This window comes from Geotrypetes seraphini, chromosome 8 (assembly GCF_902459505.1).
Source record: "Geotrypetes seraphini chromosome 8, aGeoSer1.1, whole genome shotgun sequence".
NCBI lineage: Eukaryota > Metazoa > Chordata > Amphibia > Gymnophiona > Dermophiidae > Geotrypetes > Geotrypetes seraphini.
This window is the reverse complement of record NC_047091.1, coordinates 183,351,158-183,363,472: the sequence shown is the minus strand read 5'-3', so window position 1 is coordinate 183,363,472 and position 12,315 is coordinate 183,351,158.

Genomic DNA, 12,315 nt, shown 5'->3' with positions numbered 1-12,315 from the left:
CGCTTATTCTACTCCTTCAAATTTTGAATGTAATTATTGTTTTAGTTTGGATGTAATCCGCCTTGAACCGCAAGGTAATAGCCGAATAGAAATCACTAATGTAATGTAATTAAGTAAAGTGGGGGAGCCGTCGGAGCCCTTTAAAATAAGCTTTTAGAACGGCGTGCTGAAGTCTTGCGCTCAATTGTCCGCTCTCAAATGTCGGCGTGCGCTTCTGACTGTGAACCCATAAGGAGTCCTTTTATATTAAACTGGCAGCTCAGGTTTTACTGCATGGTACATTAGCACAGATCTAGTCTAATGCCTTAGGGCAGGGGTGTCCAATGTCGGTCCTCGAGGGCCGCAATCCAGTCGGGTTTTCAGGATTTCCCCAATTAATATGCATGAGATCTATTAGCATACAATGAAAGCAGTGCATGCAAATAGACCTCATGTATATTCATTGGGGAAATCCTGAAAACCCAACTGGATTGCGGCCCTCGAGGACCGACATTGGACACCCCTGAGCTACAGTGTCAGAACAATTGCTCGTGCCTACTACCTGTGGCAGGGGTAGGGAACTCCGGTCCTGGAGAGCCGTATTCCAGTCAGGTTTTCAGGATTTCCACAATGAATATGCATGAGATCTATTAGCATACAATGAAAGCAGTGCATGCAAATAGATCTCATGAATATTCATTGGGGAAATCTTGAAAACCCGACTGGACTGCGGCCCTCGAGGACCGACATTGGACACCCCTGCCTTAGGGTTACCAGATTTTACGTTAGTAAAATCCAGACTCCCCCTAGACACGCCCCCCCCCCCCCCCACTACCTGTTTGTCAGGAAGAAAGGCATCCGTGCATGCGTGGATTTGATGTGATGACATCACACGCGTGTGACATCACCTCATTGCATCCACACATGTGCTTATACCCCCTCCTGATGTGATTTCTTTTCAAAACCAGGACGGGCACGTCCGTAGAAATCTGGACGACTAGTAACCCTAGCCTTTGAAACCAGCCAGAAAGCTAAAAATTCCCTTGCTAGTTGCTTAAAGTGGGTTGGGCATGGCAGGGGCAAAGCAAAGGATTTACCTACTGTGACAGGTAGATGGACCCTGCACTAGCTGCCGTGGCTGCTGATAACACAGCTGCCCTTCCATCACCTCGAGAGGAGCTGGTAGATGGGTGCAGCCACCCTATCAGCCCCTTCTGAGTCTCCTGAATTAAACCCCCGGCCATTTTGCTGCCAGAGTCTGGAGGGGCAAAAGCAGAGGTGGGCCACTCCCACCCCATCCCACTATCCAATCAAAGGTGACCTAGGGTAAATCCCTGGGGTTCTTGGAGATCTGGTTGGATGTGGGAGGGTCACCTTGCTTGTAGAGGAAGGAGTTTGAGATGGGAGCAGAGCTAAGTTTAAACATGCTGTTTGGAAGGGAGGCGCTTTAGGGAAATGGATCAGGTGGGTGGGGTCTTTTGGGGGAGATCAGACTGGACCTGGGGGGACCTTGAGGGATCAGAAAGGAGTGGCTGATCTGATAAGAACATAAGAATAGCCATACTGGGTCAGACCAATGGTCCATCAAGCCCAGTGGCTCGTTCTCAAGGTGGCCAATCCAGGTCACTAGTACCTGGCCATAACCCAAGGTGTAGCAATATTCCATGCTAGTGATACAGGGCAAGCAGTGGCTTCCCCTGTGTCTTTCTCAATAACAGCCTATGGACTTTTCCTCCAGGAACTTGTCCAAACCTTTCCTAAAACCAGCTACGCTATCTACTCTTACCAGAACCTCTGGCAATGCTTAACTATTCTCTGAGTGAACAAATATTTCCTCCTATTGGTTTTAAAAGTATTTCCCCATAACTTCATCGAGTGCCCCCTAGTCTTTGTAATTTTTGATGGAGTGAAGAATCGATCCACTTATACCCGTTCCACTCCACTCAGGATTTTGTAGACTTCAATTCTATCTCCCCTCAGCCGTCTCTTTTCCAAGCTGAAGAGCCCTAACCGTTTTAGTCTTTCCTCATACGAGAGGAGTTCCATCCCCTTTACCATCTTGGTCGCTCTTCTTTGAACCTTTTCTAGCGCCGCTATATCTTTCTTGAGATAAGGAGGCCAGAATTGAACGCAATACTCCAGGTGAGGTCGCTTCATGGAGCGATACAGGGGCATTATGACATTCTTAGTCTTGTTAACCATCCCTTTTTAAAATAACTCATAGCATCCTGTTTGCTTTTATGGCCACCGCCACACATTTGGCAGAAAGTATAATCGTATTGTCTATGATGGTACCCAGATCCTTTTCTTGGGTGCTAATGGTTCAGATGAGGGAGGGGGGGAGGAGTTTGATCTTGGGAGGATCAGATGGAGGCAATTTTGGGGGGATCAGATCTTGGGGAGGTTGGATCAGGGGGAATGAATCAAAGCATCAGAGGGTTTTGATGGGAAGACAGATTCAGGGGGGTGCCACTAAGACAGTTCTGTGGTTAGTTTTATGGGGGGGGGGGTTTAGTTGGCCCATATTGTGTAATATACACTGTTAAATCACAAGCTGTAACCTCCAGACTCTTTGAAGACTGCCCAAATTTGAACGCAGATCCCAGATCCATGCACAAACTAATTAGCCAATGAACAATTAACTATCAATTACTAACTTTAATTGGCACTGATTAGGATTTACATATAGATCTGACGATACGCTGTACTATAATACTGCGTACCTAAATTGTCTCTTATTCAAAAGGGGGGGGGGGGGCGTTTATGCACCCAACTGCCATTGATGCTGCTGCTTTCAGCAGGCATAAGTTTTTGCGCCCAGAGCAGGACGTGGGAATCTGCGCCAACTGCTGTTCTAGGATGCTTGCTTAGCACTAAGCGACCTTTACCAAATGGTGATGGGACAAAAGTGCGCGGGACAAAGCTGCGCCGACATTTGAGAACAGACAATTGAGTGCAAGACTCAATCGCGCCACCGCAAAAGTTTATTTTATAGGGCGCCGACGGGGGGGGGGTAGTGTTTGCGCTACCATTGGGGGGGCGTGGGGGGTGCAACCCCCCACATTATACCGAAAACTTAACTCTTCCCCTAAAAAATAAGGAAATAGTTAAGTTTCCTTTATAATGGGGGGTTACAACCCCCAAAACCACCCACAATGGCAGTGCGAACACTATTAAGTAAACTGGGGGGGGTTCACCCCACATCCCCCGTCGGAGCTCTTTAAAATATACTTTTACGGCGGCGCGCTTGAGTCTTGCGCTCAATTGTCTGCTCTCAAATGTCGGCGCAGCTTTCTCCCGCGCGCTTATGACTCTGAACCTTACCAAACGGGTTCTTGGCATGGATCTTAATGGCTTCTACCTCTGAGCACCTTTTATTGAATCCGGTCCTAGGTGTCTGCCGTGTGTGGTAAATGCAAGGCAAGTGATGGCCACGCCTCCTGCGTGTACTTCCCGGCTTTGCTTTTACCAGGTGCTACCAACACACAAAGGGGTGCATTTTATAGATGGCGCTAAGTGTTTGTCTATAAATGATGCTCCAAGTTGGATGCCATCTATAGACTATGCTTAGCACTGAGATCCATTGGCCATGATTGAGATGGTTTGGGGAAAATCCACTGCTTATTCCTAGGATAGGCAGCAAAAAAATCTATTTTACTCCTTGGGATCTTGCCAGGTACCTGTGACCTGGGTTGGTCACTGCGGAAACAGGATACTGGGCTTCATGGATCTTCCGTCTTCCCAGTACGGCAGTTTTTATGTGAGCCAAGCATAGGATCAAGCTATTGTGACATCACTGATGAGGTTGGCTCTTAGGCATTGGTGGAATGAGGCATTATGACATCACAATCTCCGCTCTGGAATGTTGCTACTCTTTGGGTTTCTAACTGGTACTTGGGACGGTCACTGTGGAAACAGGATACTGGGCTTGATGGACCTTCCGTCTTCCCAGTACGGCAGTTTTTATGTGAGCCAAGCATAGGATCAAGCTATTGTGACATCACTGCTGAGGTTGGCTCTTAGGCATTGGTGGAATGAGGCATTATGACATCACAATCTCCGCTCTGGAAAGTTTCACTCTTTGGGTTTCTGTGGGTGAGCTTCATGGACCTTCAGTCTGTCCCAGTATGTCAATTCCAATTGAAATCTGGTGTAATTCCCTACACCTGCCTTAGGCACGGATCATACGTATTTTGTTACAGTGTGGGCAAATACCCTTCCCTATTGTGTAAGTCCGTTTGACTTTGTCTTGTATTTGAATATTGACTGGCACAGTGGTTAGAGCTACAGCCTCAGCACCCTGAGGGTGTGAGTTCAAATCCTGTACTGCTCCCTGTGACCCTGGGCAAGCCACTTAATCCTCCGCGGCCCCAAGTCCATTAGAGAGATTGTGAGCCCCCCTGGACAGATGGGGAAAATGCTTAAAGTACCTGTATGTAAAACCGCTTTGAGTGTGGTTGAATAAGTCCCAACCCCTTATTCCACCTCCCCCCTTCTCTGTCTCTCTTTTTTCTTTTTTTATCCTTCTTAATTTTAATTTGTTCTAGAGAGTGGTGGAAAACTGGAATGCTCTTCCGGAGGCTGTTATAGGGGAAAACACCCTCCAGGGATTTAACTAGGGGGAAACACCCTCCAGGGATTCAAAATAAAGTTAGACAAGTTCCTGCTGAACCAGAACGTACGCAGGTAAGGCTAGACTCAGTTAGGGCACTGGTCTTTGACCTAAGGGCCACCCGCGGGAGCGGACTGCTGGGCACGATGGACCACTGGTCTGACCCAGCTGCGGCAGTGATGTCACAATGGCTTGAGTGTCTTATACTTTGCTCACATAAGAGCATAAGAGTCGCCATACTGGGACAGACCGAAGGTCCATCAAGCCCAGTCTTCTGTTTCCAACAGTGGCCAACCCAGGTCCCAAGTACCAGTTAGAAACCCAAAGAGTAGCAACATTCCAGAGCGGAGATTGTGATGTCATAATGCCTCATTCCACCAATGCCTAAGAGCCAACCTCAGCAGTGATGTCACAATGGCTGGACTGTCTCATACTTGGCTCACATAAGAGCATAAGAGTTGCCATACTGGGACAGACCGAAGGTCCATCAAGCCCAGTATCTGGTTTCATACATTGGCCAACCCAGTTCAGAAGTACCTGGCAGAAGAGGGGGCGCTAGTGAGCGTGATCTATGGTGGAAGCTTAGCAACACAGCTCCTGCAGAATCACTCTGTGTATCGATCCCCCTGCAGGATTTAAGTCTCCAAATTCGGCACACGCGGTGATAAATTGCGTCTCAAGCGCGATGGCTTCTACTAAGCCCGGAAAAAGAAGAAACACGGACCCTGTATCGCCGCAAAAAAAACGTCATCCTCCAAAACAGAGGAGGCCTCAACCCAGACCATCCTGGATGAAATCAGAGCCATGCGGTCGGAAGTTAAGGCCGACAACGATGAACTAAAAGAGGAGATTGCCACCTTTAAAAAGGAACTCGCGAAGCTACAGCTCCAGGTACAGGCTGCAGACACTAGACTGTCTGTGGCTGAAAATAATGTAAAAGAGCTGCTCAGATACACAAAACGAGTAGAGCAATTAGAAACGCTGATTGAGGATTATAGTAACCGCTCCAGGAGGAATAATTTTAGAATTCTCGGGATCCCGGAACCCCGTGAGGGGCGCAATATGTCTGAATTTCTACAAACCAATTTGCCCAAACTGCTTGATCTTAAATTTGATCTCCCATTCGAAATTGATCGGGCACACCGGGTCCCCTCCAACTCGCTCCCTAATAGAGCAGGGCAATATCCCAGACCGACGGTAGTGCGCCTCTTGAGACATGCACAAGTTATGGAGATCATGCAGCAAGCAGGCGCTAAGGTGCCGATCAAATTTGAGGGTAACACACTCTTATTTGTACCAGACCTAGCAAAGCAAAGAGCCAAACTAAGAAAGCAGCTTTTGGAATACCGCCCTAAGCTGAAATTTGGCATGATGTACCCGGCTCGCCTGAGGGTGACTTATAACAATCACACGAAAGACTTTACCAATCCTACGGAATTGGCTGAATACTTGGAAACTCTGAGCCCGAGTACAATTGATTGTACCTGACTTTTCCACTAATGGCTTAATCTCTGTCTTCATTAATAATAATAATAATAATAATAATAATTTTATTTCTTATATACCGCTATACCATAAGTTCGAAGCGGTTTACAAAGAAGGTCGTGCAGTGTTTACAGCAGGAGACATATGTTTACAACAAGATACATATGTTTGGAACAGGAAATAAGCTAGGGATTGGAACCAGGGATTTGAGATACATAGGCTAAGTTGAAGAGTGTGCATAATAAGTCGGAATTACAATGAATAATATACAGGGAATTACAATTTGGAAGCGATAATGGGGGAAGTTTACAGAGAGGAGAGGATATTGCAAAGAGAGCAGGAACAAGATACAGCAGGGGTGTCAAAGTCCCTCCTCGAGGGCCGGAATCCAGTCGGGTTTTCTGGATTTCCCCAATGAATATGCATTGAAAGCAGTGCATGCAAATAGATCTTATGCAGATTCATTGGGGAAATCTAGAGCAGAGATGAACAACTCCGGTCCTCGAGGGCCGGAATCCAGTCGGGTTTTCAAGATTTCCCCAATGAATATGCATTGAAAGCAGTGCATGCAAATAGATCTCATGCAGATTCATTGGGGAAATCCTGAAAACCCGACTGGATTCCGGCCCTCGAGGACCGACTTTGACACCTGTGAGATACAGGAACAGGAGATGATTACAATGCGATACAGGTTAATACAAAGTGAGCAGGTACCGGGGAGGTTTACCATAGGATAAAGTGATTTACAGAGTGGACCGGTACAGGATTTTTACATAAAGATACAGGATATTAAAATTTCAACAGGATGCAAGAGTTAAACGCTGAATTACGGGAGGAAATAAACAATGTGAGTAAGAGAGGAACCCAGCCATAAGCTAACAGCTTTATCCTACTCTACAGGAAAATTACAGCATATCAAACAGTTGGTCTTTTGTTATACTACTGTGCCTTTATATTGCAGGGGTTCAACCTATTGAAGGATATTTGATTCTGCTGGGCAGTGCTGCTTTGGAGTTCCACCTGGCTCACTGACCCGTGGTAAATTGTCCAGTTTCTCACTTTACATGACTTTTCTTTTTTTTGTTTCCTTCTTTTTTATTTTGACTGCTTGGCTATTCTATATAATATCATTGCTAGTACATGGTTTGTATGCTTATGGTTATACCTGTGTGATATTACAGACTTACCTGATCCTATATATATCTCTATACTATATGCCTATTACATGTGCTACTCTAAATGTAAAAGGATTAAATAATCCCATCAAATCCAGGAAAATTCTAAACTACATTTCCTCTCTGTCCGCAGATGTAATATTTCTCCAAGAAACACATTTAGACGCTGTTTCCTCTTCCAAACTATCTCTCCCCTGGGCACATCCGCCTCTATTCTCACCTGCCATTGACAAAAAGAATGGTGTTCTTACTTTTATTACAAATTTTTCATTCTCTTTTACGGTATCTTCAATAGTATTTTTAACTTGAATGCCAAGATATTTAAATCCTTCTTCCTTCCATATGAACGGAAAATCTTTAAATAGTCCTTTTACACAGTGAACATTTAAAGGTATAATTTCCAACTTACTCCAGTTAATTTTATAACCTGAAAATTTACCAAACATATCAATTAATTTTAATAGACATGGTAAGGTAGACTCTGGATTTCTCAAATAAAGTAAAATATCATCCGCATATACTGAAACTTTATATTCCATATCAGAGTATGGAATACCCTGTGTTCCCCCTGTTTGCTGTATTGATAATAGTAAGGGTTCTAATACAACATCAAATAACAAAGGAGATAATGGACAACCTTGTCTAACTCCCCTCTGCAATTTAAAACCTTCAGATATTATATTATTAATACTTAATCTTGCAATCGGGAAGCTATACAATGTTTTTACCATTTGTATAAATCCAGAACCTATACCAAACCATTCTAAAGCTTGATACATAAAATTCCATTCAACTCTATCAAACGCTTTTTCTGCATCTAATGAAACTGTAAAAGCCGGTTCATCCATTTTTTTTGATAAATTTAACATATGAAACAATGGTGTTCTTACTTTTATTAGAAATGTAAATCACATAAAACTTCTCTCTCATACTACTGACAACCAGGGAAGATGGGTGTCCACAAAAATACGTATTAACGCCCAAAATTTATATCTATTAAACTTATATGGTCCAAATACAGAAGACTGCTCTTTTTTCAGCTTAATGGCTATCAGGATACCCCCTTCGTGCTAGGAGGAGACTTTAACCTGATTATTGATCCCTCAAAGGATAGAAAATCCGTATATAAACACAAAAATTCAAAAACATGGTTATGTCTTCAAGATATCATTGCCCAATTTCTCCTATCTGATCCATGGCGCACAACTCACTTAGAAGACAGAGACTATACCTTTTTCTCTGCACCTCATTCCTCGTATACTAGGATTGACTATTTCTTGATAGACCCTTCTTTAGTCAAATCAGTTATTCCCTCTGAAATCAAATCAATCCGTGTGTCTGATCATGCGGCTGCCCTACTGTCACTGGACACCCTACCTGCTACTTCTCCACAAAGCACACGGAGATTAAATTCCTCCCTTCTACAGGATCAGAATTTCCGCACCCATGTAACGACTGCAATACAGGAATATTGCGCTTTCAACTCACCCCAAGGCAGTAACTGGATATCAGTGTGGGATGCGTTTAAAGCGTACATAAGGGGAACCATTATTTCTTATAATGCTCACTTAAAGAAAGTTAACAAACAGGAATTAGACACTTATGAATCTAAACTTAAACACTTAGAGACACTACATCAAACGAATCCTACTGACATGCAAACTTTGAAGAAACTTCAACATCTTAGATTCCAATATAACACTTGCCTTAGTAAAACAGCTGCATCACAAGTATATATGACCTCTGCTAAATACTATTCTGATAGCAATAAATGTGGCCAACATCTTGCTTCCTATCTAAAAGGGAAGAGGAATAAGACTACAATTTCTGCCATTCTTACTGATACTGACACTTTAGTTACTGGGCCAGATGAGATCCTAACACAATTTCATAGCTTTTACTCAACCTTGTACACGTCCGAAATTCAACCAGACAGTACATCTATCCCTTTTCTTGAGGGCCTCACTCACAATATATTGCATGAAACAGATAATATTGGGTTAGATGCTGATTTTACTATAGAGGAAATCGATGAAGCTATGAATCTTATGTCCACTAAGAAAGCACCTGGTCCAGATGGCCTACCAACTGAATTTTATCAAGTGTTTCGAAAATGGCTCTCTCCCTACCTATTGGAGTTTTCCCGATATTTGCAAAACACTGGAGATATTAGGGGCTCTTTCACTGAGGCCACTACTATTGTACTGGCCAAACCAAATAAAGATCCGCTTAAAGTAAACAACTACAGGCCTTTATCCCTGATTAACTCAGATGCCAAAATATATGCTAAAATCTTGGCCAATCGGCTGCAACTGATCTTACCTAAATTGATTAATCCGGATCAAACTGGCTTTATGGCCAATCGATTATCTAGTGATAACACAAGAACTTTTTTGCTCATGTAATTTCACTTGCCAAACTTATTGATTATCCTGTAGTTGCAGTCGGATTGGATGCAGAAAAAGCATTCGATCGGGTGGAATGGCCATATTCGTTTACTGTCCTATCTTGGTTTGGAATGTCCCCTATATTTATAAATATGGTAAAAGTACTGTACACATCACCGACTAACAAAATTTATGCTAATCAATATTTTTCCTTGCCCTTTAAACCTAGTAGAGGCGCACGTCAGGGGTGTCCTCTATCTCCCTTACTCTTTAACTTAGCATTGGAACCCCTCCTGATTGCAATTCGTACGTCACCCCACATCCAGGGATTCTCATATGCTGGTGTGGACATCAAACTCTCAGCGTACGCAGACGACGTCTTGCTGTACCTCACTCCTGATTCCATTTCTCCATTGCTCCAAATGCTATCAACATACTCTATTCACTCTGGATACAAATTGAACCTTTCTAAATCGGAGGCGATGCCTTTGAACTGTCCGGAAGTCTGCCCATCCATTAAAGAGCTTGGACTTTTATGGTCGCCCAATAAATTGAAGTACCTTGGACTTTACTTTGCACCGGATTTAGATGAGACCTCGGAACATAATACGGATCATGTTCTTGATTCAGTTCGACAGTTAACGTCATCTTGGTCCCCCACTGAAATTATCCTGGTGGGGCAGACTGGATACAGTCAAAATGATGATCTCTCCTGTCATCAATTATACCCTCAGTATTGATGAAACCTTCATTCTATGCCAAATTGGACAAAATTCTCACTACTTTCCTCTGGAATAACAAACCCACCACGTATAAGCCTACAAAAGTTGAGGAATGACAAAGAATCAGGTGGTGTGAACTTTCCTAATTTTAAAAACTACCACATCGCCTTCTTGCTTCGACAAGGTTCTAGATGGCTCCATACCACTGATGATAGCTCTACGCCTCGCTGGCTACTGCTGGAACGCTCTCTATCTACAACCATACCTTTAGAGGATCTACCTTTCATTGGACAGTCGGATCTCTTGCAAATGCAACCAATTCTTGCATCCACACGTACAGCTATTCGACACGTGGATGCTATGCTCTCACCAGAATGGAGTGAAACTACGCAAATACCTATCTGGGGAAATAATAAAATTCGCATTCAAAATGCACCGACCTATAATTCTGTATGGAAAACTAAAGGAATACACCGATTGTGTCATCTCTACTCAAACTCTACCTGGACCCCTTTTCAGAGGTTGGCGGAGAATTGCAACTTGCCAAAATCACATTTCTTCAAATGGATACAACTAAAATCTGCCATTACGGCACACCTGAAGCAACAACCTGTTACAGATGAACTCCCTAACATTTTGATATTGTGCAATCAGATCTCTCGTGCCAGACACGAATCATCGCAATGGTATAAAATTATGAGAAAACATGACACTTTCTCACTCACTACTCTTTATTCTCTCTGGAGTACAGACACAGGACTTGAACTTGACGTCAGAGACTGGAACGACATTTGGAAAATGTCCCACTCAGCACTTGCCTCATCTGCTATTACTCAATCTCTTTTTTTCCTTATACATAAGGCATTCTGGACCCCAATAAAACTTGCCAAGATTGCACACCAAGACAGCTCAGTGGATGGTAAATGCTGGTCTTGTCGCTCTTCACCTGGAACTTTAGATCATATGATCTTTCAATGTGACATCATAAGACATTATTGGTCTCAAATTTGGCGTACTATCAGTGCCGTACTACACATTTCGGAACCCATCACACTGGCGATAGTGATGTATGGCCATCATGGACTTCAGACTCCTCTTGTTGAACCGCAAGCCAAGTTGCTCCAAGCTTTACTGTCCATTGCTATTAAACAGATATTATCCAACTGGAATTCTTCATCTACCTTATCCTATGCAGCGTGGTGGAATCAAGCATGTCTCACAGCTAAGTTTGAATTAGTGGCAGCTGAAAGGAAGGGATTTTTGCATAAAACAAACACTATCTGGCAACCGTTCCTGGACTATTGTATTGATTGATATGGATTTAATTCAAATTAAAGTATGCTTATGAATTGATGATGCACCATGCACATAATAGCCAAGCAGTCCCCTTATTTCTTTTTTTTTTCTCCTTCATTTTCTTCTTTAGTTACATGTTATGTTGCTATTACTATTATTAGATTGCGCATTGCAATGTTTCATTTCAGAATACTTACTATGTATTAGTCTATACGGTTGCTTTGCCATTTTTGGATGATTGATCTTGTTGTTCACAGTTTATTCTACTTTTGTGAAATTTCAATAAAACTATTTGAACTTAAAAAAAAAGAAGTACCTGGCAGAAACCCAAAGAGTAGCAACATTCCAGAGATTGTGATGTCATAATGCCTCATTCCACCAATGCCTAAGAGCCAACCTCACCAGTGATGTCACAATGGCTTGATTGTCCTATACTTGGCTCACATAAGAATAGCCTTAGTGGGTCAAACCAATGAGTACCTTGTTTCCACAGTGGCTAATCCAGGTCACAAGTACCTGGCAAAAACCCAAATAGTAGCAACATTCCACGCTACCCATCCCCCCATCCCCATGTCTGTCTCAATAGCAATTCCTCTCAATGTACAGTTAAGCTCTGGAACTCTACCCCTGAGCAAGTAGTACAATCAGTTAACCTAGTG